The sequence below is a fragment of the Lithobates pipiens genome, unplaced genomic scaffold, assembly GCF_037356315.1.
Source record: "Lithobates pipiens isolate NorthernLeopardFrog02 unplaced genomic scaffold, aLitPip1_a1.2 Scaffold_25, whole genome shotgun sequence".
NCBI lineage: Eukaryota > Metazoa > Chordata > Amphibia > Anura > Ranidae > Lithobates > Lithobates pipiens.
This window is the reverse complement of record NW_027507787.1, coordinates 235,496,747-235,524,179: the sequence shown is the minus strand read 5'-3', so window position 1 is coordinate 235,524,179 and position 27,433 is coordinate 235,496,747. Positions and strand designations below refer to the sequence as shown.

General features: G+C 42.2%; 1 protein-coding gene across 2 annotated transcripts in view; it reads left to right on the top strand.

The window, feature by feature from the left end:
• KCNIP2 (potassium voltage-gated channel interacting protein 2) overlaps positions 1 to 27,433 on the top strand; it is a 564,205-nt gene that overhangs the window by 374,416 nt on the left and 162,356 nt on the right. The gene's annotated exons all lie outside the window — the stretch shown is intronic.

Sequence of the window (27,433 nt, the reverse complement as noted above, 5' to 3'; positions counted from 1 at the left end):
CTCCCAGCACGGCAGCGCAATTTCATATTACTTAGCTGCAGGGTGGAAATCCGAATCTCTGTTCAATCGTTAATTGTTTGTTCTTGCTGCATGTGAGGGCTTCCTATCAGGTGTTGTACCTCCATGGAAGGCCGCGGGGTTTAACCCTTTTTTGACCTCTTTTGTTTTTTCTTTTTGTCTTTTTCATATTTTGCGTGCGCCTGTGAGGCGACGATCAACTTTAGTACCCTACATTTTTATTGGCCGATGCTTTTTAAGCACCTACAGGCCATCAGTTTGGAATGAACCACAAATAATGGGCCTAGAAGTGTTGCTTTCGCTCCGGCGTGCACGACGATATGTAACATGGGTATCAACATTTATATGTGCCCCCCCCCGCAGCATGTGCATTTACACACATGTGTGTGTATGTGGGAGTAGAGTGGGGTCAGCATTTTTATTTGAGGGGGTTTAAGTACTTAGAGACACCTTTAATTCAATGTAACTTTATTGTTACCATATAGTCAACCAATAGCCCCCTATGTGAAAGCATTTTCACTGTGACAGGTTCTCTTAAATGGTACATGTTAGACCTCTGATATATACGTTTATATAGATATATGTGTATATATATATATATATATATATATATATATATATAATTTACAGTATGTGTTTACAAAAATATATAATGCATTATATTAGATTTTATATATATATTGCACATATATATTATAAATATATATATATTTATATATATATTTTATAAATATTATTTTCAAAAATAAATGTATATATTTTTAAAATATTAAATATAATATTAAATTTGATTATATATTAGATTAGAGAGAGCGGAACTCATGGGGCTTGAAAAGTGAGCACGCTATGGAGGTTTTATTTTGACGTTTAGACAAGGCACAAGCTTGTCTTGTGCCTCATTGAAACGTCAAAATAAAACCTCCATAGCGTGTTCACTTTTCAAGCCCCATGAGTTCCGCTCTCTCTAATCTAATATATAATCAAATTGAATTGAATTTAATATTATGTTTAACATTTTAAATAATATATACATTTATTTTTGAAAACAATATTCATAATATATATATATACAGTGTATATATGAAATCTAATATAATGTATTATATAATATTATATACATGTTCATCTTTCCAGCCCCATGAGTGCCACTCTCTCTTTTGGATTATATTATTATATTAGATTCCATATATTTATATACTGTACATATGTTATTTAAAAAAAAAAATTATATATATATATATATATATATATATATATATATTATATATATATTATACATCATTTAAAATATAAAATATAATATTAAATTATAATAGATTATATATGAGATTTTATATATTTATATACTGTACATATATATTATAAATGTTATTTAAAATATATATATATATATATATATATATATATTATTATTATTTCAAATATTAAATATAATTAAATGATATTAGATTTGTACATATATACATATAAACAATACAATAACAATAACAATATACATATAAATGTTATTTAAAAAAAAATATATATATATATATATAGTATATTATTTAAAATATTAAATATAATTAAATGATATTAGATTTGATTCAACTATATATTAGATTTGATTTTACATATTTATATACTGTACATATATATATTATAAATATTATTTTGAACAATTTCAAATAATAATAAATTATATTCATCTTTTTTTTCCCCGGCTCATTAGGATGCAATTGCAGCCCAATCATTTCACTGGGTTATCTTAAAACAACGCACATTAACATGCAACACAATGTGCATTAATGCATGTGCGTTGATGCAAGAAGTAAATGGGCCTGACACAGTTGCAACGCACAAAGAAATTAGATGGAAGTTTTAATAAAAATAATTGCATTTTTTTTCTAATGATAATTTATTTTTATATAATATTATATAATAATGATAAATTGCATTATATAGAATTTAGATAGATAGATAGATAGATAGATTCAGTGCCTTGAAAAAGTATTCATACCCCTTGAAATTTTGCACATGTTGTCACGTTACAACCAAAAACCTAAATGTATTTTATTGGGATTTTATGTGATAGACCAACACAAAGTGGCACATAATTGTGAAGTGGAAGAAAAATGATAAATGGTTTTAAAATGTTTTACAAATAAATATGTGAAAAGTGTGGGGGGCACATTTGTATGGCGCCCCACGGAGTCAATACTTTGTAGAACCGCCTTTCTCTGCAATTACAGTTGCAAGTCTTTTTGGGGGTGTCTCTACCAGCTTTGCACATCTAGAGAGGGACATTTCTGCCCATTCTTCTTCTCTGCAAAATATCTCAAGCTCTGTCAGATTGGATGGAGAGCGTCTGTGAGCAGCAATTTTCAAGTCTTGCCACAGATTCTCAATTGGATTTAGGTCTGAACTGTGATTGGGCCATTCTAATACATGAATATGCTTTGATCTAAACCATTCCATTGTAGCTCTGGCTGGATGTTTCAGGTCGTTGTCCTGCTGGAAGGTGAACCTTCTGCCCCGGTCTCAAGTATTTTTCAGACTCTTATAGGTTTTCTTCTAATGCCGCATACACACGACCGGACTTTTCGACATCAAAGGTCCGACGGAACGATTCCGGCGGACCATTCGATCGTGTGTGGGCTGTAGCGGACTTTTGATTTGCAAAAATCCGACAGACTTTAGAAATGGAACATGTTTCACATTTTTCCCCCGGAAATCCGCCGGACCCAGTTCCTACTGAGAAATCCGCTCGTGTGTATGCTAGTCCGACGGACAAAAACCAACGCAAGGGCAGCTATTGACTACTGGCTATGAACTTCCTTATTCTAGTCCGGTCGTACATCATCACGTTCGAATCCGTCAGACTTTGGTGTGATTGTGTGTGGCCAAGTCCGTTCATTCGGAAAGTCCGTCAGAACTCCGCCGAAAGTCTGTCGGACCTAGTCCCTCGAAAAGTCCGGTCGTGCGCGGCATAAGATGGCCCTGTATTTGGCTCCATCCATCTTCCCATAAACTCTGACCAGCTTCCCTGTCCCTGCTGAAGAAAAGCATCCCCACCACATGATGCTGCCACCACCATGTTTCACGGTGGGGATGGTGTGTTCAGGGTGATGTGCAGTGTTAGTTTTCCACCACACATAGCGTTGCTTTTAGGCCAAAAAATTCAATTTTGGTCTCATCTGATCAGAGCACCTTTTCCCACATGTTTCCTGTGTCCCCCACATGGCTTCTCACAAACTGCAAACAGGACTTCTTATGGCTTTTCTTTCAACAATGTCTTTCTTCTTGTCACTCTTCCATAAAGGGCAGATTTGTGGAGTGCACGACTAATAGTTGTCCTGTGGACAGATTCTCCCCCCTGAGCTGTGGATCTCTGCAGCTCCTCCAGAGTTACCATGGACCTCTTGGCTCTTCTCTGATGAATGCTCTCCTTGCCCGGCCGGTCAGTTTAGGTGGACGGTCATGTCTTGGTAGGTTTGCAGTTGTGCTAGAGCTCTGTCAGATGTTCAAAGCTTGGACGATTAATTTTTTTCATAACCTAACCCCGCTTTATACTTCTCCACAACTTTATCCCTAGATTGGTAGATGTATGGGTAGATGTATGGGTAGATGTATGGGTAGATGGATGAGTAGATGGATGGGTAGATGTATGGGTAGATGGATGAGTAGATGGATGGGTAGATCAATGAGTAGATGGGTATATGTATGGGTAGATGGATGGGTAGATGGATGGGTAGATCAATGAGTAGATGGGTAGATGGATGGGTAGATGGATGGGTAGATGGATGGGTAGATCAATTAGTAGATGGGTAGATGGATTGGTAGATGGATGAGTAGATGGATGGGTAGATCAATGAGTAGATGGGTAGATGGAAGGGTAGATGGATGGGTAGATCAATGAGTAGATGGGTAGATGTATGGGTAGATGTATGGGTAGATGAATGAGTAGATGGGTAGATGGATGGGTAGATGGATGAGTAGATGGATAGGTAGATCAATGAGTAGATGGGTAGATGTATGGGTAGATGGATGGGTAGATCAATGAGTAGATGGGTAGATGGATGGGTAGATGGATGGGTAGATCAATGAGTAGATGGGTAGATGGATGAGTAGATGGATGGGTAGATCAATGAGTAGATGGGTAGATGGATGGGTAGATGGATGGATAGATCAATGAGTAGATGGGTAGATGGATGGGTAGATGGATGGGTAGATGGATGGGTAGATCAATGAGTAGATGGGTAGATGGATGGGTAGATGAAAAAAAGAAAAAAAGAATTCCCCTCTGGGTGATCTCTGTACATTGCAAGGATTATAACAACCTTTGTTGCAGATTTCTACCTTTTGTTATTCTGAATAAATCCCTGTGTGTTCCTCTGAGCCTCTGTGGGATTAATGGGAGAGGTTTCATGATTATCAGTCAGCTGTGACAGCTGCAGAGCACTAATGAGGAAAGCTGCTGTGCCTGCATCCCTTTAGACGTGTTCCTATTGGGAGAATCTCATCCAAAAAGGACATTCATGTTGCAGGGGATACCTGAAATCTGACTTGTATCTTAGTGCAGACTTCTGGGAAAATTGGAGAGCCAATCAGACAAGCAGGAAATGATGTTTCTTGGCGGGGGGGAGGGGGGTGGGTGGTCAGCACACACAGAACAGCTCCAGGTGGCTATTTTGCTTTGCATTTTCAGATAATGACGGCGGCTGCAGATTGAAAAGGAAAGGTCCATTTTAATAACATTCAATTACAATATGACTTGTGTCGCAATTATATACGCTATATTATTTATTTATTTTTTATTTGCTATTTTGTTTTCACCGCGAAAGTGGAGTTACCCTTTAATTATATTATAATAATATATAACAATGAAATAGGCAGGCAGATTGGTCATAGCGTTGTCGTCATATTACCCAGTGCTTCTGGTAAATTTGGTCTGGTAATCTAGATCTCAATGACCTCCAGTCGTGACGAGGGTTAAACATTCCTGTAAAACCATTTTCCCCAGAGAAATTGCCCTTTGGAAAGGTGTTTCGGGGGGGTGGTGGTGGGGGGGGGAGTTCAGCCTTCTCGACCATTAAATAACAATTCCACTCCATTTCACCTCATCCCTACCTCCGGAGAAGTAAAGCGCGATTATTTCATACACAGCCTGTAATCTGCGGCGGGACGCGCTCTGCGCTATTTCCAGGAATAGAACGGGTTAGAGGCGATGGAATAATTTCCCTTTTGGATTATCGTTGTTCATCATTAGTGACAGTCGTGCCATGTGCGGAGAATAATGTATGCGGGGGATGTACACATCACACATGGCGGCACACGATGCGAAGGAGAAGTTTGATCCTTAGGAGTGCAGAGAAGAGGGGTGACTAATTGGATGAAATGCTCATCACCGTATAACCGGCACATGAATATTCAGGTCTCAGTCATGTGTAAAAAGTGCACAGGTTTTGGTTCTGTTTTTTTTTTAATGTATGGGTAAAGACACTTTTTAACTGAAAGCTGTTATCAGATTGGAGCTGGGGATTTTTATTGCAGAAGAACGAGAGACCCCCCCACCCCCACCCTAAAAGCTCCCGAATCCTTCATAGAAAGAAATTAAAGTGAGCACCTTATAGAAAAGGTTAGAGTGTAACCGCAATCAGGAGCACCTCATAGAGGAGGCAGGAGGAGTGAGACAGCAACCAGGAGCACCTCATAGAGGAGGCAGGAGGAGTGAGACAGCAACCAGGAGCACCTCATAGAGGAGGCAGGAGGAGTGAGACAGCAACCAGGAGCACCTCATAGAGGAGGCAGGAGGAGTGGGACCGCAACTAGGATCACCTCATAGAGGAGGCAGGAGGAGTGAGACCGCAACCAGGAGCGCCTTATAGAGGAGACAGGAGGAGTGAGACCACAAACCAGGAGCACCTCATAGAGGAGGCAAGATGGAGTGAGACCGCAACCCGGAGTACCTCATAGATGAGGCAGGAGGAGTGAGACCACAACCAGGAGCACCTCATAAAGGAGGCAGGAGGAGTGAGACCGCAACCAGGAGCGCCTTATAGAGGAGGCAGGAGGAGTGAGACCGCAACCAGGAACACCTCATAGAGGAGGCAGGAGGAGTGAGACAGCAACCAGGAGCACCTCATAGAGGAGGCAGGAGGAGTGAGACCGCAACCAGGAGCACCTCATAGAGGAGGCAGGAGGAGTGAGACCGCAAACCAGGAGCACCTCATAGAGGAGGCAGAAGGAGTGAGACCGCAACCAGGAGCGCCTTATAGAGGAGGCAGGAGGAGTGAGACCGCAACCAGGAGCACCTCATAGAGGAGGCAGGAGGAGTGAGACCGCAACCAGGAGCGCCTCATAGAGGAGACAGGAGGAGTGAGACAGCAACCAGGAGCACCTCATAGAGGAGGCAGGAGGAGTGAGACCGCAACCAGGAGCGCCTTATAGAGGAGGCAGGAGGAGTGAGACAGCAACCAGGAGCGCCTCATAGAGGAGACAGGAGGAGTGAGACCGCAACCAGGAGCACCTCATAGAGGAGGCAGGAGGAGTGCAACCACAACCAGGAGCACCTCATAGAGGAGGCAGAAGCACCTTATAAAGGATGCAAGAGTTTGACTGCAACGAAGAGCACCTTAAAGGAGGCAGAAGTGCGACCACGGCCAGGAGGACCTTATAGAGGAGGCAGGAGTGCAACTGGAGCTAGGAGCACCTAGTTACATAGTTACATAGTAGGTGAGGTTGAAAAAAGACACAACCAGGAGCGCCTTATAGAGGAGGCAGGAGGAGTGAGACCGCAACCAGGAACACCTCATAGAGGAGGCAGGAGGAGTGAGACAGCAACCAGGAGCACCTCATAGAGGAGACAGGAGGAATGAGACAGCAACCAGGAGCACCTCATAGAGGAGGCAGGAGGAGTGAGACCGCAACCAGGAGCACCTCATAGAGGAGGCAGGAGGAGAGAGACCGCAACCAGGAGCGCCTCATAGAGGAGGCAGGAGGAATGAGACCGCAAACCAGGAGCACCTCATAGAGGAGGCAGGAGGAGTGAGACCGCAACCAGGAACACCTCATAGAGGAGACAGGAGGAGTGAGACCGCAACCAGGAGCGCCTTATAGAGGAGGCAGGAGGAGTGAGACAGCAACCAGGAGCACCTCATAGAGGAGGCAGGAGGAGTGAGACCGCAACCAGGAGCGCCTCATAGAGGAGACAGGAGGAGTGAGACAGCAACCAGGAGCACCTCATAGAGGAGGCAGGAGGAGTGAGACCGCAACCAGGAGCGCCTTATAGAGGAGGCAGGAGGAGTGAGACCGCAACCAGGAGCACCTCATAGAGGAGGCAGGAGGAGTGCAACCACAACCAGGAGCACCTCATAGAGGAGGCAGAAGCACCTTATAAAGGATGCAAGAGTTTGACTGCAACGAAGAGCACCTTAAAGGAGGCAGAAGTGCGACCACGGCCAGGAGGACCTTTTAGAGGAGGCAGGAGTGCAACTGGAGCTAGGAGCACCTAGTTACATAGTTACATAGTAGGTGAGGTTGAAAAAAGACACAAGTCCATCAAGTCCAACCTGTGTGTGTGATTATATGTCAGTATTACATTGTATATTCCTGTATGTTGCGGTCGTTCAGGTTCTTGAAACTATCGATGCCCCCCGCTGAGACCACCGCCTGTGGAAGGGAATTCCACATCCTTGCTGCTCTTACATTAAAGAACGCTCTACGTAGTTTAAGGATAAACCTCTTTTCTTCTAATTTTAATGAGTGGCCACAAGTCTTGTTAAACTCCCTTCTGTGAAAAAGGTTTCTCCCTATTGTGGGGTCACCAGTACGGTATTTATAAATTGAAATCATATCCCCTCTCAAGCGTCTCTTCTCCAGAGAGAATAAGTTCAGTGCTCACAACCTTTCCTCGTAACTAATATCCTCCAGACCCTTTATTAGCTTTGTTGCCCTTCTTTGTAGTCGCTCCATTTCCAGTACATCCTTCCTGAGGACTGGTGCCCAGAACTGGACAGTATACTCCAGGTGCGGCCGGACCAGAGTCTTGTAGAGCGGGAGAATTATCGTTTTATCTCTGGAGTTGATCCCCTTTTTAATGCCAATATTCTGTTTGCTTTGTTAGCAGCAGCTTGTCATTGCATGCCATTGCTGAGCCCATCATCTACTAGGACCCCCAGGTCCTTTTCCATCCTAGATCCCCCCAGAGGTTCTCCCCCCAGTCTATAGATTGCATTCATATTTTTGCCACCCAAATGCATTATTTTACATTTTTCTACATTAAACCTCATTTGCCATGTAGTTGCCCACCCCATTCACTTGTTCAGATCTTTTTGTAAGGTTTTCACATCCTGAGAAGTTATTGCCCTGCTTAGCTTAGTATCGTCCGCAAAAACAGAGATTGAACTGTTTACCCCATCCTCCAGGTCTTTTATGAATAGATTAAATAGGATTGGTCCCAGCACAGAACTCTGAGGGACCCCACTACCCACCCCTGACCATTCCGAGTAATCCCCGTTTATCACCACCCTCTGAGCTCACCCTTGTAGCCAGGTGTCAATCCATGTACTCACCCTATGGTACATTCCAACAGACCTTATTTTGTAAAGTAAATGTTTATGGGGAACTGTGTCAAATGCTTTTGCAAAATCCAGATACGCCACGTCTATGGCTTGTGAGTGGTTCGAGTGTACATAGGTCGGCGAGTACCTGTGTATTGTCTTGTTGAGTATTAGTGGCAGAAAGCTAGTTGTTAGGTACTTTGAACCGGGTATAATCCCCAATCCTCATTAAATTTAATAGGTACGATGCCCGGGGAGGGGGGGGGGGGGGGGTGAGGCGACTCGTTGTCCACCTTACAGAGGAGGCAGGAGTGCAACCACCAGGAGCACCTTATAGAGGAAGCAGGAGTGCGACCACGGTCAGGAGCGCCTTATAGAGGAGGCAGAAGTGCAACTGGAGCTAAGAGCACCTTATAGAGGAGGCAGGAGTGCAACCACAACCAGGAGCCCCTGATAGAGGAGGAAGGAGTGCTTCCGCGGTCAGGAGCACCTTATAGAGGAGGTAGGAGTGCAACTGGAGCTAGGAGCACCTTATAGAGGAGGCAGGGGTGCAACCACAACCAGGAGCACCTTATAGAGGAGACAGGAGTGCTTCCTTGGTCAGGAGCACCTTATGGAGGAGGTAGGAGTGCAACTGGAGCTAGGAGCACCTTATAAAACGAGGCAGGAGTGCGACCGCAACCTGGAGCACCTCATAGAGGAGGCAGGAGTGCTTCCGCGGTCAGGAGCACCTCATAGAGGAGGCAGGAGTGCTTCCGCAGTCAGGAGCACCTTATAGAGGAGGCAGGAGTGCTTCCGCGGTCAGGAGCACCTCATAGAGGAGGCAGGAGTGCTTTCGCAGTCAGGAGCACCTTATAGAGGAGGCAGGAGTGCAACTGGAGCTAGGAGCACCTTATAAAGCGAGGCAGGAGTGCGACCGCAACCTGGAGCACCTTATAGAGGAGCCTTCACAGCACTGGTCGCACTGTTGTAGGGACCTCACTGAAACTAGGAAATGTAATTAGTCCTTATCCTTCTACCCTCAGGCAACAACATAATTTAACCCTTGCAGTGTGGAGGACCCAACTACAAGGGCAGTTTTTCCGCCTTTCCGCCCAGGTTGGCTTTAAACATAAAATGCTCATTTGTGACTGGAGTGCTCCTTTAAATTCCAGGAGATACAGAGATGAAAACCCAGCGTAGCAGATCTCATTGGAAGCGTGACATTGCGTGGATTAAAATAGGTACAGAGAATGAATTCCAGAGGAAGTGTGAATTTCCCTCGAAATCGTTTCTCATTTCTTGTGTTCCAGTTCAGGAACCCCTGACCCCTCTCTGATCCCCCTCTGCCATTCCCCCAGAACCCGGCTCAGCGGTGACTTTAGTAGTTATAGGCCATTAGATTAAATGAGCAGTTACCATAATTAATTAAACTGAGAATGAGCAGTTACCATACACTACAGGTTGCTGAATGGAAAAGGTTTAATATAGATCCTTGGTAAGTACTGTAGCTGGCTTGATGGGATATCGGGGAATAACTTCAATCTTTAAAGCAGGTCTAAACCTTGGGGGGCCACTCATTTCTTTTTGGCAAGTTACACATGTGTCCTAAACAAGGAAGCGCTAGGTTTTTCTTGGGGTTGCATCAGCAGATTAGAACCACATTAGGGTAGATGTCCATTCATTTCAGTGATGGACAGTTTGATTTGATGGCTGCCCAAAGATTTTAATGGTGGACTTCTTCTTCTATGATGGACAGTTTAATCTGGCAGCTGCCCATCCTCTTCTGTGGTGGACAGTCGTCCTCTTCTATGGTGGACAGTGTATTCTGGCAGCAGCTCATTCTCTTCTATGGTGGACAGGTTGGTCTGAAAGCTGCCCATTCTATTCTATGGTGAACAGTTTGGGCCAGCAGCTGCTTATTCTCTTCTTTGGTGGACACTATAACCCGGCAGCTGCCCGTTCTCTCCTATAGTGGACAGTTTGGTGAGAGGGGCTGCCTATTCTCTTCTGTGGTGGGCAGTTTGGTCTAGCGGCTGCCTCTTCTCTTCTGTGGTGGACAGATTGGTTTGGGCGGCTTCCCATTTTCTTTGATGGTGGACAGATTGGTCTGGCAGCTGCCTATTTTCTTCTATGGTGGACAGCTTTGTCCAGCATCTGCCCTTTCTCTTTGGTGGATGGTGTGGGCTGGCGACTGCCCATTCTATTTTATGGTGGACAGTTTGGTCCAGCAGCTGCCCATTCTCTTTTGTGACAGGCATTTGCCCATTTTCCTCTATGGTGGACAGTTTGGTCTGACAGTTGCCTATTCTCTTCTTTGGTGGACACTATGACCTGGCAGCTGCCCATTCTCTCCTATAGTGGACAGTTTGGTGAGAGGGGCTGCCTATTCTCTTCTGTGGTGGGCAGTTTGGTCTGGCGGCTGCCCATTCTCTTCTATGGTGGACAGGTTTGTCTGGCAGCTGCCCATTCTATTTTATGGTGGACAGTTTTGGTCCAGCAGCTGCCCATTCTCTTTTGTGAATGGCATTTGCCCATTTTCTTCTATGGTGGACAGTTTGGTCTGACAGTTGCCTATTCTGTTCTATGGTGGAGAGTTTGGTCTGACAGCTGCCCATTCTACTTTATGGTGAACAGTTTGGGCCAGCAGCTGCCTATTCTCTTCTTTGGTGGGCACTATGACCTGGCAGCTGCCCATTCTCTCCTAAAGTGGACAGTCAATTGCCCATTGTCTTTGGTGGACAATACGGGCTAGAGAGTAGCAACTGCCTATTCTCTTCTATGGTGGACAGTTTGGTCTGGTAGCTGTCTATTCTATCCCATGGTGAACAGTTTGGTCTGGTGGCTGCCCATTCTCATCTATGGGGGACAGTTTGGTCTGGTGGCTGCTCTTTGTCATCTATGGTGGACAGTTTGGTCTGGTAGTTGCTCAATCTCATCTATGGTGGACAGTTTGGTCTGGTAGCTGTCTATTCTATCCCATGGGGGACAGTTTGGTCTGGTAGTTGCTCAATCTCATCTATGGTGGACAGTTTGTTCTGGTAGCTGTCTATTCTATCCCATGGGGGACAGTTTGGTCTGGTACCTGCTCAATCTCATCTATGGTGGACAGTTTGGTTTGGTGGCTGCCTATTCTCATCTATGGTGGACAGTTTTTTCTAGTAGCTGCTCTTTGTCATCTACGGTGGACAGTTTGGTTTGGTAGCGGCTCATTCATATATATGGTGGACAGTTTGGTCTGACAGTTGCCTATTCTGTTCTATGGTGGAGAGTTTGGTCTGACAGCTGCCCATTCTACTTTATGGTGAACAGTTTGGGCCAGCAGCTGCCTTTTCTCTTCTTTGGTGGGCACTATGACCTGGCAGCTGCCCATTCTCTCCTAAAGTGGACAGTCAATTGCCCATTGTCTTTGGTGGACAATACGGGCTAGAGAGTAGCAACTGCCTATTCTCTTCTATGGTGGACAGTTTGGTCTGGTAGCTGTCTATTCTATCCCATGGTGAACAGTTTGGTCTGGTGGCTGCCCATTCTCATCTATGGGGGACAGTTTGGTCTGGTGGCTGCCTATTCTCATCTATGGTGGACAGTTTTGTCTAGTAGCTGCTCTTTGTCATCTACGGTGGACAGTTTGGTTTGGTAGCGGCTCATTCATATATATGGTGGACAGTTTGGTCTGGTAGCTGTCTATTCTATCCCATGGTGGACAGTTTGGTCTGGTAGCTGTCTATTCTATCCCATGGTGGACAGTTTGGTCTGGTGGCTGTTCTTTGTCATCTATGGTGGACAGTTTGGTCTGGTAGCTGCTCATTCATATATATGGTGGACAGTTTGGTCTGGTAGCTGTCTATTCTATCCCATGGTGGACAGTTTGGTCTGGTGGCTGCCCATTCTCATCTATGGTGGACAGACCAAACTGCCCATCATAGATGAGAATAGGCAGCCACCAGACCAAACTGTTCCCCATATTATAGAATAGACAGCTACCAGACCAAACTGTCCACCATAGATGACAAAGGACTGTCTATTCCATTCCAGGTCAGGACAGTTTGGTAGGATATAGCACACTTGGGGGGGGGGGGGGGGGGGTGTATGTGGCTGCTTTCAGAAATGTATCTGATTAAAAATAAATTTATTTTAATCAACTTATTCAATCAAAATTCTTGTTTACCAAAATCATGGAACTCCTCTCCCTCACGGCCATCGTTCACACCCCCTCCCCCCCCCCCCCCATATTACACTTATCTGTGATAGTAAATACCCTTCCTTCATAAATCTGCTTGTTTCTCCTGATGAGTCCTCAGTAGTCCATCTCATATATTATCAGCGTGTATTTATTGCAGTCCGTTAAGCCTGGTCAAGTGTTTCTCTTCTGATCCACATCCTGGATTTATAGCCTGGCGTATGTGACAGCGTTGTGCTGGGTTAGGCAGCAGCCAATGATCTGGGGTCGGGGGGGTCCCGGCTCATCCATAAACTATCATTGTAGCGTGTAATTAAATGTCAATAATAGCGACTCATTGATCGCATACATTATGGCGGTCTATAAACCACCAACAAGTCACACCGGTCATAAAAGAAATTTAAAGGTATGGCGCAGTTAACAGGGAAGTGTTTCGGCGGTGGGTTTAATTCTTACCCTGATTAAGTGGCTGAGAATCAGAGCCTGTGAAAATAGAATTCTGAAGGACTATATCAGGGATCTTCAAACTACAGCCCTCCAGCTGTTGCGGAACTACCGTTTCCCCCAAAAATAAGACCTAGCAGGATTGTCGGTGTTGGCTGCAATATAAACCCTACCCCCCCCCCCCCCCCCAATTAAGCCCTGCCTTGTTTCCCCGAAAATAAGCCCTACCCTGAAAATAAAACCTACAAGGACTTTAACTAGGGCTTATTTGGGGGTAGGGCTTATACTACAGCCATCACCGACAATCATGCTAGGTTTTATTTGGGTGGAAACGGGGTACACATCCCATGGGGCATTGTAAAACTTAGACATTCACAGACATGATTAGACATGATGGGAATTGTAGTTACTGAACAACTGGGGGGTCCGTAGTTTGAAGACCCCTGGACTAAAGGATGGAAGGCAGCAAGCCTGCCCAGGAGCACCATGAAGAGCCTGCTGATTTTTGCTGCAAAGGCAACATGTGCTTAGTGCTCTTACTCCACTGCAGCTTTAATTCCCATCATGGGCACTACCTGCATGGGACTTGTAGAGTCCTCACATTTGTGATCAAATGCCCAATCATGTTCCAAAGACAAACTAATCGATGAACTGACTTCTTATCAAACAAGCATTATAGAGTGTATAATTGTGGGGACAGCAGACTGCAAGCTCCTCGGGGGCAGGTACTTATATATGTAGCTACACAAGGAAACTGTGACCAGACCATGTATGTTTACTCACTGGCCACATTACTAGGTCCACCTTGCTAGTAGCGGGTTGGACCTCCTTTATTAGATCCACCTTGCTAGTAGCGGGTTGGACCCATTTTATTAGATCCACCTTGCTAGTAGCGGGTTGGACCCATTTTATTAGATCCACCTTGCTAGTAGCGGGTTGGACCCATTTTATTAGATCCACCTTGCTAGTAGCGGGTTGGACCCATTTTATTAGATCCACCTTGCTAGTAGCGGGTTGGACCCATTTTATTAGATCCACCTTGCTAGTAGCGGGTTGGACCCCCTTTATTAGATCCACCTTGCTAGTAGCGGGTTGGACCCATTTTATTAGATCCACCTTGCTAGTAGCGGGTTGGACCCATTTTATTAGATCCACCTTGCTAGTAGCGGGTTGGACCCCCTTTATTAGATCCACCTTGCTAGTAGCGGGTTGGACCCCCTTTATTAGATCCACCTTGCTAGTAGCGGGTTGGACCCAATTTATTAGGCCCCCCTTGCTAGGAATTTCAAAGATGATGTTACGCCAAGTAAATAGATATCTAATATGTCAGGCTTTAAAATTGCGCACACTCGTGGAATGGCGACCAACTACGGTACTTAAAAATCTGCATAGGCGAAGGTTTAAACATTTTTACAGGTTATTTGTTGCGTATGCTTCTGTGCGCAAGCTCGGAGGGATGGGACACTTTAATAAAAAATGATTTCCTATTTATTTTAACTTTTTTTTATTTATTTTTATTTTTTTACACTGTCCCTTTTATTTTTTATTTTTGTATCACTTTTATCCCTATTGCAAACTTGTAAGGCCTCATGCACACGGACGTTTTTACAGCCGCTTTTTTGAGCTTTTTTTGCAGCTTAAAAACGGCTGTCCATGTTAGTCTATGGCTTCATGCCCACCTAGACGTTTTTGAGCTGCAAATGGCATAGGCGTTTTTAAGCTGTAAAAAAAACCCAGGACCAGTGCGTTCCGTGGCGTGGAGCTAGAGCTGTAAAAACGCGAATCGCGCAAAAACGCGCATAAACGCGCAACATATTTTCTTTGTTTTCTGAGTCCTATAGCCAAGAGATGTGTTTCTTAAAAAAAGCTACTTAACGCTAACGCTAAAAAACGCGCAAAAACGCCAATGCAAAACGCGGTAAAAATCACGTTTTTAACAACAATTTTTCCAGGCATCGGAGCTAGCTTTGCAGCCAGTTTTTTAAACGTCCGTGTGCATGAGCACTAAACATACAGCTACAAAATATTTCTGTACATTAACCTCCTGCTGACCGCTCACAATAAATATATTGCGATCAGGTGGCAGGTGCAGGCTTAGCAACATGCTTCCAGATTTTGGGGCGCGCCCCCTGTGCTGTGATTGGCCACAGTACGAGTTTGGTAGCAGATTTCAGCCAGTGATTTTGGCTGAAACCTGCTGATTGGCTGTGTCCAATCACTCACAGAGTTCTGTGTTGTTTTGAAACTCTGTGTACACAGGAACTGTGATCTGCCTGTTTCTTCTCCCTGCCATTATGTATAAACATACAGCCAGAGCTACAATGGAATGGTTCAGATCAAAGCATATTCATGTGTTAGAATGGCCCAGTCACAGTCCAGACCCAAATCCAATTGAGAATCTGTGGCAAGACTTGAAAATTGCTGATCACAGACGTTCTCTATCCAATCTGACAGAGCTTGAGATATTTTGCAAAGAAGAATGGACAAAAATGTTCCTCTCTAGATGTGCAAAGCTGGTAGAGACATCCCCAAAAAGACTCGCAGCTGTAATTGCAGAGATAGGCGGTTCTACAAAGTATTGACTCCGGGGGGCGCCATACAAATGCCCCCCCACACTTTTCACATATTTATTTTTTGAAAACCATTTATCATTTTCCTTCCACTTTACAATTATGTGCCACTTTGTGTTGGTCTATCACATAAAATCCCAATAAAATACATTTACATTTTTGGTTGTAACATGACAAAATGTGGAAAATTTCAAGGGGTATGAATACTTTTTCAAGGCACTGTTTATGCTGTATAATAATAATAGTAATAATAATAATAATAATAGTTATATTAATAGTAATAATAATAATAATAACAATAATAGTAATAAGAATAACAATAACAATAATAGTAATAATAATAAGAAGAATAATAGTAATAATAAAAATAACAATAATAGTAATAATAATAATAACAATAATAGTAATAAGAATAATAGTAATAATAAGAAGAATAATAGTAATAATAATAAGAGTAATAAAAATAATAATAAGAGTTATAATAATAATAATAATAATAATTGCGAGAACTCGAACGTTTCCTGAAACATGTAATCAGCCGGTGATGTATAAATGTAATAAATGATAAAACCTCCATACATGTGACCTCCTCTGTGTTCGGTGTCTTCCTATAGAGAAGAATGAGAGGAGGCGTCGTGGCGTATTGCAGGGATAGAAGCAATATTGCGGGTTTAGCCGTTCCGGTACAGTGCGGGCGATCCCTGTACGGGCGGATAATCCGCCTGACCAACTTCAGTTTTGCCGCGTTTTGCCGGGATTGTGTTTGTTTTCTTCATCTAATATCTGCCAGCTGTTTATCTGTGTGAAAACAGCCGGCGTCTGTACAACAAATCCCCGCTTGTTTCTGGGAGCGGGAATGGAAGATATCTCTATATCATCCGCAGCAAGAACGCTTTTCTGTTATTATTTTCATTTATGTCCCCGTGTACATTTATTTGTTGCAGCTTTTGCAGTTCTACGCTTTTGCTGTTCCATATTTTCATAGCTGTATTTCATAGATAGATCTGGCTGTACTCCCTCTAGTGGACGTCTTTAGCAGCAGGCATTTTATTTTCATATTTCATTTATATCTCGATGAGCAGCTTCTGAGATAAAACCAGTTACTTACAGAGCATTCTCTAAATCTATCCCTTTTTTTGGTGGTAGACATGTGCAATTTGTTTCGTTCCAAATTCGTTTTTTTAAGGAATTTTGACAAATTCATTAATTCTGGAATGTCCAAATTAACGAAATTTTTCGAATTTACGAATAGTCAGAAAAATTCGTTAAAGGGGTTTCTTTAACGAATTTTTCTGACTATTCGTAAATTCGAATATATTCGAACATTCGTAAATTTGAAAATCCGTACATTCGTAAATTCGTAAATTCGAAAATGCATATATTTGTAAATTCGAAAGTTTGTACATTCATACACTCGTAAATTCGAAAGTTTGTACATTCGGAAATTTGAAAATTCGGATATTCGTACATTCATAAATTCAAAAATTCGTACATTCGGAAAAATTTGAAAATTCATAAATTCGAAAATTCAAATACATTTGTAAATTTAAAAATTCAGAAATGTGAAAATTCGTATATTAGTACATTCAGAAATGTGAAAATTTCTACATTTGTAAATTCAAAAATTCGTACATTCATAAATTCGAAAATTCGAATACATTTGTAAATTCAAAAATTCAGAAATGTGAAAATTGGTACATTTGGAAATTCGAAAATTTGCACATTTGGAAATTCAAAAATTCGGGAACTTGGCAATTTGTATATTCATACATTCAGAAATGTGAAAATTCATACATTCGTAAATTGAAAAATTTGTGAATTCGAAAAATCGTACATTCGGGAATTCGAAATTTGAAAACTCGTACATTCGGAAATTCAAAAATTTGGAAATTTGAAAATTATAAAATTCGGAAATTGGAAAAATTCGTACATTCGTAAATGTGAAAATTCATAAATTCCAAAATTTTCTATTACTAACTATTAAATTATAGGTATTGGAATTCCCTTTCAAATTTGGCTGTTTGTGAACGTAACAAATTTATCCGAAGTTACAAATTATCCGAAATAAAGAGTGCCACATCTAAACGAATGGAACATAACAAATTATTAATAATAATAATAAACTTTTTATTATTATTATTATTATTTATTATTAATTAGTTCCGTTCCATTTGTTTAGATGCAGCATTCATTATTTCAGGTAATTCATAACTTCGGATAAATTCGTATTTGTTCCAATACCTATAATTTAATAGTGAGTTATGATTAGCTAGCTAGTTAGTTATAATTTAGAATTTTCGGATTTTTCTTTCTTATTTTTGAATTTTCGAATTTACGAATTGCGATCATAACGATTGACACGAAAAACAAAACAAAAAAACAAATGAAACTAAAACAAACATTTTTTTTTCCGTCAGTGCACATGTCTTATTTTATGGTATATGTGTTTGTGTCCCACCTCCTGACACACACCTGAACTCTGTGTGCTGGCAAGCCCTAGTATGAGACGGCACTAAAGTCGGCCTTTAGGGGGGGAGGGGGGAACGGAGGGAATGGGTCTAGTTATAAAACATTCACTGGACAAATGTCACTTAGATTTGCACAGGCTGGATGAATTCCCTGTATTTTCTGTAAAAGATTATCTCCTATGATTGTCGCTCCACCTAGTGGCCACAGTGCAGTATGGCATCTCATTGGGGTATTTTGGAGAACTATACTGCATTTTAGCCACTAGATGGCGCTGAAAATCATAGCTAGTTAAACTGTTAGGCCGCGTACACACGCGGGGACTGTTCGCTGAAACTTTGTTCGTCAAACAGTTGCCGCGACAGTCCGCTCAAAATTTGCATGAGCGGACTTGCCCACACACGAGCGGACTGTTTCAGCAAACTGTTTGCCAAACAGTTTGCTCAACTTTTGAAATGAACGGACTCGCCCACGTAAGGCGGAGGCAAGTCCGCCCATTTCGAGCGCGTGTACAGGTAGGCGGGGCCCGCGAAGGAGACGTCGCGGGCACCGCCGCCTGGAATGGACTTAAAGGGGAACCCCAACGCCGAAAAAAATCGGCGTGGGGGTTCCCCCAAAGTCCACAACAGACCCTTGTCCGAGCACGCTACCCGGCCGGCCAGGAAAGGGGGGGCGAGCGAGCGCGCCCCCCCTCCTGAGCCGTACCAGGCCGCGTGCCCTCAACATGGGGGGTGCCTTGGGGAAGGGGGGGCCGCGCGGCCCCCCCACCCCAAAGCACCTTGTCCCCATGTTGATGAGGACAAGGGCCTCTTCCCGACAACCCTGGCCGTTGGTTGTCGGGGTCTGCGGGCGGGGGGCTTATCGGAATCCGGGAGCCCCCTTTAAGAAGGGGGCCCCAGGATACCGGCCCCCCACCCTATGTGAATGAGTATGGGGTACAATGTACCCCTACCCATTCACCTGTAAAATAAAAGTACCCAAAAAAAAACCACAACACACGAGAAAAAATATTTTATTGCACAGCTCCGGGGGTCTTCCGTCTTCGGGGGTCTTCTCGCCGGACTCCTCCGCTATCTTCGTGTAGCTCTTTTGCTAGTGGAGGAGTCCGGCTTTCTTCCTCCCCGCCGCCGGCCTCTTCTCCCGACTTCGGGGGTCTTGTCCCCCTCTTCGGTTCTTCTGCCGGGCCACCGCGCCTTCTTGTAGCTCTTTTGCAGGCGGTGGCCCGGTCTTCTGTCGCCGCCGCCTTCCGTTCTTCTGCCGGGCCACCGCGCCTTCTTATAGCTCTTTTGCAGGCGGTGGCCCGGTCTTCTGTCGCCGCTGTCGCCGTCGCCGCCTTCCGTTCTTCTTCTTCTTCTTCTTGTTCTTCTTCTTCTTCTCCAGGAGATGTTGACACGACGCTCTCTCCGGCCGGAATGCCAGAGCCGCCCTGCGCTGCCACTTATATAGTGACAATGGGGCGGTGTCACATGGGTTGGTCACATGGGTTGATGTCACATGGGGACTATGACATCGTAAGGGGGCGGGGTCACCATGTGACATCAACCCATGTGACCAACCCATGTGACATATACCATGTGACACCGCCCCATTGTCACTATATAAGTGGCAGCGCAGGGCGGCTCTGGCATTCCGGCCGGAGAGAGCGTCGTGTCAACATCTCCTGGAGAAGAAGAAGAAGAACAAGAAGAAGAAGAAGAAGAACGGAAGGCGGCGACGGCGACAGCGGCGACAGAAGACCGGGCCACCGCCTGCAAAAGAGCTATAAGAAGGCGCGGTGGCCCGGCAGAAGAACGGAAGGCGGCGGCGACAGAAGACCGGGCCACCGCCTGCAAAAGAGCTACAAGAAGGCGCGGTGGCCCGGCAGAAGAACCGAAGAGGGGGACAAGACCCCCGAAGTCGGGAGAAGAGGCCGGCGGCGGGGAGGAAGAAAGCCGGACTCCTCCGCTAGCAAAAGAGCTACACGAAGATAGCGGAGGAGTCCGGCGAGAAGACCCCCGAAGACGGAAGACCCCCGGAGCTGTGCAATAAAATATTTCCCAAGGCACCCTTCCCCAAGGCACCCCCCATGTTGAGGGCACGCGGCCTGGTACGGCTCAGGAGGGGGGGCGCGCTCGCTCGCCCCCCTTTCCTGGCCGGCCGGGTAGCGTGCTCGGACAAGGGTCTGTTGTGGACTTTGGGGGGACCCCCACGCCGATTTTTTTCGGCGTTGGGGTTCCCCTTTAAGTCCATTCCAGGCGGCGGAGCCCGCGACGTCTCCTTCGCGGGCCCCGCCTACCTTCACACGCGCTCGAAATGAGCAGACTTTCCTCCGAGCGGGAAAAGTTTGCTCATTTCGAAAGTGGCCTACACACGGGCGGACTGTTCGCTCAAACAAAGTTTCAGCGGACAGTTTTTCGGAATTTCCGAAAGACTTTGTCCGTCAAACTGTCCGCTGAAACTGTCCGCTGAAAGCCCACACACGGGCGGACTGTCCGCTGAAACACTGTTCAGCGGACAAAGTTGGGCGAACAGTCCGCCCGTGTGTACGCGGCCTTACAAAACATACCTCCTGACACATGCCTGAACTCTGTGTGCTGACAAGCCCTAATAAGAAGCGGCACTAAAGTCGGGTTTTAGTAATGTGGAATGGGGTCTACTTATAAAACATTCACTAGACAAATGTCACATACGTTTGCGCAGGCTGGATGAATTCCCCGTATTTTCTGTAAAAGATTATCTCCTATGACTGTCGGCTCCACCTAGTGGCCACAGTGCAGTATATAATCTCATTGAGGTATTAGAATATGATTTTTTTTTTTTTTACATTGTATCTCTTGTTACAAAGGCTTTAGAATTGTTACATGCATTTGATGATTCCCTCTAGCGTTCTCTAGAATTGTTAAATTGTAGCTGTTGGTACTAAAAAGGCTTGGGGATCGTTCACACCAGGTGTGGTGCCGCCCACTTTGTTCCTGCTACCGCAGTAGCGTGCATTTTGGTGCGATGCGATTTTAAAAAAATGTTTGCATGTTTTTTTGTTTTGTTTTTCTGAATAGTGAAAGGCCATTGGAATGAATGCCCCTCAGCTCCATCTAGTGGCCATAATGTGTATGATTTTTATTTCTTTTTTTACTGCCCATAATAAAAAGAATATTCTCTCAAAAGAGGAAATAGTCTAAAGAACATTTGTTTTTGTTTTGTTTTTGTTTTTTGTTTTTTGTCCAATTGACACAGAATGGATTTATATGCACATCCATCGAATTGAATGGCTGTGCAATTTTTATATTTAATAAATAGGTTCCTTAAAGTGGAAGTCCGCCTCCAACACTTAAATTCTCCCCCTGCAATCATTGACAAGTACAGCCTTAGGTCTCAAAATGATATATATCAAAAAAAAAAAAATACCAGTTTTTCTACCTTTATTTAGCAGTATAAAATAAACAAAATAAATAAATAAAGAGAAACAATTAAATAAATAGGAAATAAACTAAACTACAGAAAGCCCTAATTCATTTTCTCTGCCCTTCAGCTCCATCTAGTGGCTAAATTGAGGTATTTTACTAATGCCCATGATAAAAGAACATTCGCTCAGAAGAGGGAGTAGCCTAAAGAACATTCGTATTTGCACAATTCACACAGAATGAATGTACATGCGGACGAATGCTTGTAATTTCTTTTTTGTTTTTTTGTTTTTTGTTTGATTTTTTTGTAATAAATAGGCCCCTAAATGAAATAAACTAAACTAAGGAAAGCCCTTATTAATTTTCTATGCCCTTCAGCTCCATCTAGTGGCCAAAATGTGGTATTTTACTGCTGCCCAGAATAAAAAAAAAAAGCAATTTGCTCACAAGAAGGAATAGCCTAAAGAACCTTTTTTTTTTTTTTTTTTTTTTTTTAGTTTATTTGCTTTTTTGCCCAATACACTTAGAATGAATTAGAATGCAGATTCCCTGGAAGAATGCTTATGGGGTTTTTTTTTTTTTTTTTATAAACAGGCCCCTAAAGGAAATAAACAAAACTAAGGAAAGCCCTTATAAATTTTCTATGCCCGCTCAGGCTTCATCTAGTGGCCATAATGCAGTATTTTAGTACTGCTTATAATAAAAGAATATTCACTCAGAAGAGGGAATAGCCTAAAGAACACTTGTGTTTTATTTTATTTATTTTTTTGGCCAATTCACTTGCATGCAGATTCATCGGATGAATGACTATGCAATTTTTATAATTATTTTTAATATTCAATATTAAATATTTTAATATATATTTAATATATATTATATTTAATATATATTTAATATATTTAATATATTCCCTATTTTCAGGGAAAGCCCTTATGCATTTTTTTATGCCCTTCAGCTCTATCTAGTGGCCATAATGTGGTATTTTACTGCTGCCCAAAAAAAGAAAAATATTCACTTGGAACAAGGAATAGCCTAAAGAACATTCGTCTTTTTTTTCCCCAATTCACTTAGAACGAACGTACCTGCAGATTCATCGGATGAATGACTATGCAATTTTTGAAATAAATAGGCCCCTAAATTAAATAAACAAAACTAAGGAAAGCCTGCATGCGTTTCCTATGCCTCACAGCGCCATCTAGGGGACACAATGCGGTATTTTACTACTGCCCATAATAAAAACAGATATTCACTCAAAAGAGGAAATAGCCTAAAGAACATTCAATCACAATGAATGTACATGCAGATTCACTGGATGGATGGCTATGCAAGTTTTTTTTTTTTTTTTTTTTTTATAAATACACCCATAAATGAAATGAGCAACTGTCAACACACTTCAAAAACCTCCCACCCTCTTTAAAAAAAAAAAAAAAAGTAGATTGTTGGAAGTAGGTCCAGAGTAATGATGGCAACATTTGGCTGTATGCTACATTTTACGTGGGTGGTAAAATTGTGGCTCTACCACCTGTTTTATTTCACCACCCTGGCTTCCCATGGGGTTTGTATCTACTTTAATCACCTTCAAAAAAATCGGCAATTATTTTTATCGATATATTTCTTTTCCACAAGATCGGGATTCTTCTTCAACACTCGTTGTGAGCCCCTCTGCCTCGTATGGCACAGCAGTGACCTTCACTCCGTACGAATGTATTTATCGGTCCGACCGCGAGCGGCGTTTGGTGATGACATGGGAAGGTCAGATAGAGAAACAGTAATATCATTCCCCCCCCCCACCATTACCGGTTCTCATGGCAACTGTGTCTGCCATTCTTGTGCTAGGTGACGCTTAACCCCCTCTGTGCCGCCGCGGTGTGACAACGGCCCGGCCACCCGCTAATTTCAATTAAAATTTAATTTGCAGGATTACGACCTTCCTGCGACGAAGAGCGCCACTCCAGATCTCGCTACGCGTTCCAATGCCGGGACAGGAAGAGCAGCGGGCGCTCCGCCCGCCAGCAGCCTAAGGGTCTCATGGAAGCCGGGAAAATAAAACACACTTGAGATCTGTGCAGATCAGATAATGTCTCTGCTGATGTCATAAGTGAGCGATTACCGTGTTTATGGAGGCGGCCGCGATCTCGCCTTCTACCGCTACAACGTAATTCCTATTCTGGGAATTTTTCTTCATTTGAAGAAGAGACAGATGAAATAAAATATGGATCGCCTGCTCCGAAGCGTTATTCAATATGTTCTGTAGTCCAAGAAATAAAAAATAACTGGAAAGGGAAGTTCTAGAAGATTCTCTGTGATTGAATATTATCTTCCCATTATTAATGGGGCAATAAACTGAAAGTAAATTTTTACATACCTTTTATTTTGAAAGCCTTGCTGTTCAATATGTTCATGAATGCAATCCCTAGAATTGCAAATGCTGCCTCTAGTGGCCATCTGTATACTGGGCAATGTGATTAGCAACATATATAAACCCAAGAACAAATGTTTGATAAATATACAGTGTGTGTGTATATATATATATATATATATATTAGGGCTGTTACTGATTAAAAATTTCATGTTCGATTAATTGTCTTTTTTTTAAATCGATTAATCGACTAATTTCGATTAATTATAACACACATACAGATCCAACTACTTTTAGCTGATCTCCTTGCATTGCAACTCTGCATTAGTCAGTGGTAAATGTGGTATACACTATATACAATCACCCGACACTAGTTCGTTTCCACAATCCATGACTTAACTTCACAGTTCACACAAATACATTTTAAATTCAAACTGTAGCACTGACGTAAGTCATTTTTTTCCCCCACAGTAGCGTGACAATCCCTCCACCTCTGGGCTAACTAATCACTCTCACCTTATGGCACGGACCCCTGTGCAAACAGGTGGTCATGCATGCGGGTATCAAAAGGGTTAACACGTAACCATAAACTTCTCTCACAATCTTAGGTCATGGGTAGAAAGAAAAGATCGAAGTGCTCACCGCTTAAGTATAAGATTAAATTTTTGTGTTCAAACACAAACTACTCACATAAAGATGATAAAAACACAGCATGTAAAGCCGACAATCGCGTTAGCTCCGTAGGGCAGCAGCGGGTGTCGTCATGCTACGTTACGTTCAATCAGAAACTTCAACGTCGCCGGACTCCTCCCCCTTCCCTTCGTTAGCAGACGGAGGCACTTGAGGAAGGGGGAGGAGTCCTGTGATGTCACCGGATCTCCGGCGGAACTCCCTGAAGACCCGGGAAGTCGGCGGACAGGTGAGTACCGGTCAAAAAATCTTTGATCGATCAAAAAAATAATATATATATATATATATATATATATAATGTGTACGCGTGTGTGTGTGTGTGTGTGTATATATATATATATATATATATATATATATATATATATATATATATATGTATTCTTAATAATTTAATAACATATGTTTATATATAATTGTATTCTTTATAATTTAATAACATATATATATATATATAATAGATAGATATATGATTAAATACATATTTCATTGTATTCTTAATAATTTAATAACACATAATATTATGTATGTGTCTTTATATATATATATATATATATATATATATATATATATATATATATATATATATATATATATATATATATATATATATATATATTTATTAATAATTTAATAATATATAACCTTTTATATATGTAATAATATTTATGTAAATGATTACATTTATTTTATTTCCATCATTTTATTAATAATATTTTAATAATCTGGAAGATTCTCTTTGTACATTATCTTACCATTATTAATGGGACAATAAGCTGAAAATAAATGTTGACATGCCTTTCATTTTGAAACACTTGCTGTTCCTTATTTTCAATAATTAGAATTAGAATTGTAAATGCTCCCTCTAGTGGTCATCTGTATACTGGGCAATGTGACTGGTAGCATATATAAACCCAAGAACAAAAACAAAAGTTTGGTAAATATAGTGTGTGTGTATATATATGTATGTATATGTATATGTGTATATATATATATATATATATATATACATATACATACATATATATACACACACACTATATTTACCAAACTATTAATATTACGTATATACATACATATATACATATTTAATGATATTAATAATATATAATATATATATATATATATATATTATTAATATAATTAAATATGTATATATGTATGTATATACGTAATATTAATAGCTGTGTCAATTATTAAATATAGTTCATTTACATAATTTCTATTAATAATATTTTAATAATCTGGAAGATTCTCTGTGATTGAAGATTATTTTCCCATTATTAATGGTACAATAAGCTAAAAGCATATTTTGACATACCTTTCATTCTGAAGTCCGTGCTGTGCTGCCATATTTTCATTATTGTAATCCGTAGAATTGTAAATGCTCCCTCTAGTGGTCATTTGCATACTGGGCAATGTGACTGGCAGCATATATACATATATAAATAGACCGAAGAACAAAAATTTGGTGTGTGTGTCTCTCTCTCTCTCTCTCTCTCTCTCTCTATATATATATATATATATATTTATTATTATTATTATTATTATTATATTTTTTTTATTAATTAAAGTGTATTTTTTCCCCCAAAAAAATTGCAATTTGAAAAATTGCTGCGTTAATATTAGATGATATAAAAAAAATGCAACAATCACCATTTTATTCTCAAGGACCTCGGCTTAAAAAAAAATATATAATGTTTGGGGGTTCTAAGTAATTTTCTAGCAAAAAAAAAAAAGATTTTTACATATATGAGAGAAGTATCAGAATTAGTCCACACTGAAATGTGTGGTTTCTGCTGTAGATTTGCGAAGCGATGGGATCGGCGGCGACTCACAGAAAACAAAACCGTTTTTTTGCGTTTTTTTCTAGGCTGGGATTCTGAATTTTCCTCCTCCTTCATTCCAAAAAATGCCGCAGAAAATTTAGGGCCGTCTCAGGAATACTTCTTCCACTTTCGCCTCCAGCAGCTCCATCTGTGTAAACATTCGATGTGGAATATTTTAGCACTTTTTTTATTTTAGCACTTTTTTTTTTTAAGGCAATGTTAATATTTATGTACGTTCGCTCTCTGTTCATGTGAGAATTATTGTTAATAAAGAGCCCCTCCATTCCCTGTGCAGAGGCCGCCCCCTGGTGGGCAGACAGTGAAACAACGAACAGAACCTTCGCTGTGAATTTTAATTTAAAGAGGAAGTAAACCCTGATGGGTTTACTTCCTCTTTTTTTCCCTGCAAAGGTAAAGCATAATGGACTACTATGCATCGCATAGTAGCTCATTATGTGTCACTTACCTGACACAGGAGCCAGCGAAGTCGCCGCTGTCACCTGTAGTCCGCCGCATCCATCTTGGTTGTGGCGTCTCTCGCAGCTCCGACGAATGACAGCGGAGAAGCCGCGATGACGTCACTCCCGCGCATGCGCACGGGAGTCGCGTCTCGGAGCTCCGACGCTGCCATTCGCCGGAGCCGCGATGACGTCACTCCCGCGCATGCGCACGGGAGTAGACAAATTTGGCAAATCCATTCTTGGACTTGCCGCATTTAGTGCGCCTGCGCGCCGCTGTCTACGGCGCATGCGCCGTAGACAGCGGTGCCCATTTTCGGGCAAATATCTCCTAAACCATATAGGTTTAGGAGATATTACTTGGACCTACAGGTAAGCCTTAATCTAGGCTTACCTGTAGGTCAAAGTTGTTTGGAAGGGTTTACTTCCATTTTAATGTCCGGGCACCTAAAGACCCCCCTCCTGCCCAGACCAATTTTCAGCTTTTAGCGCTGTCTCTCTTTGAGTGACAATTGTGTGGTCA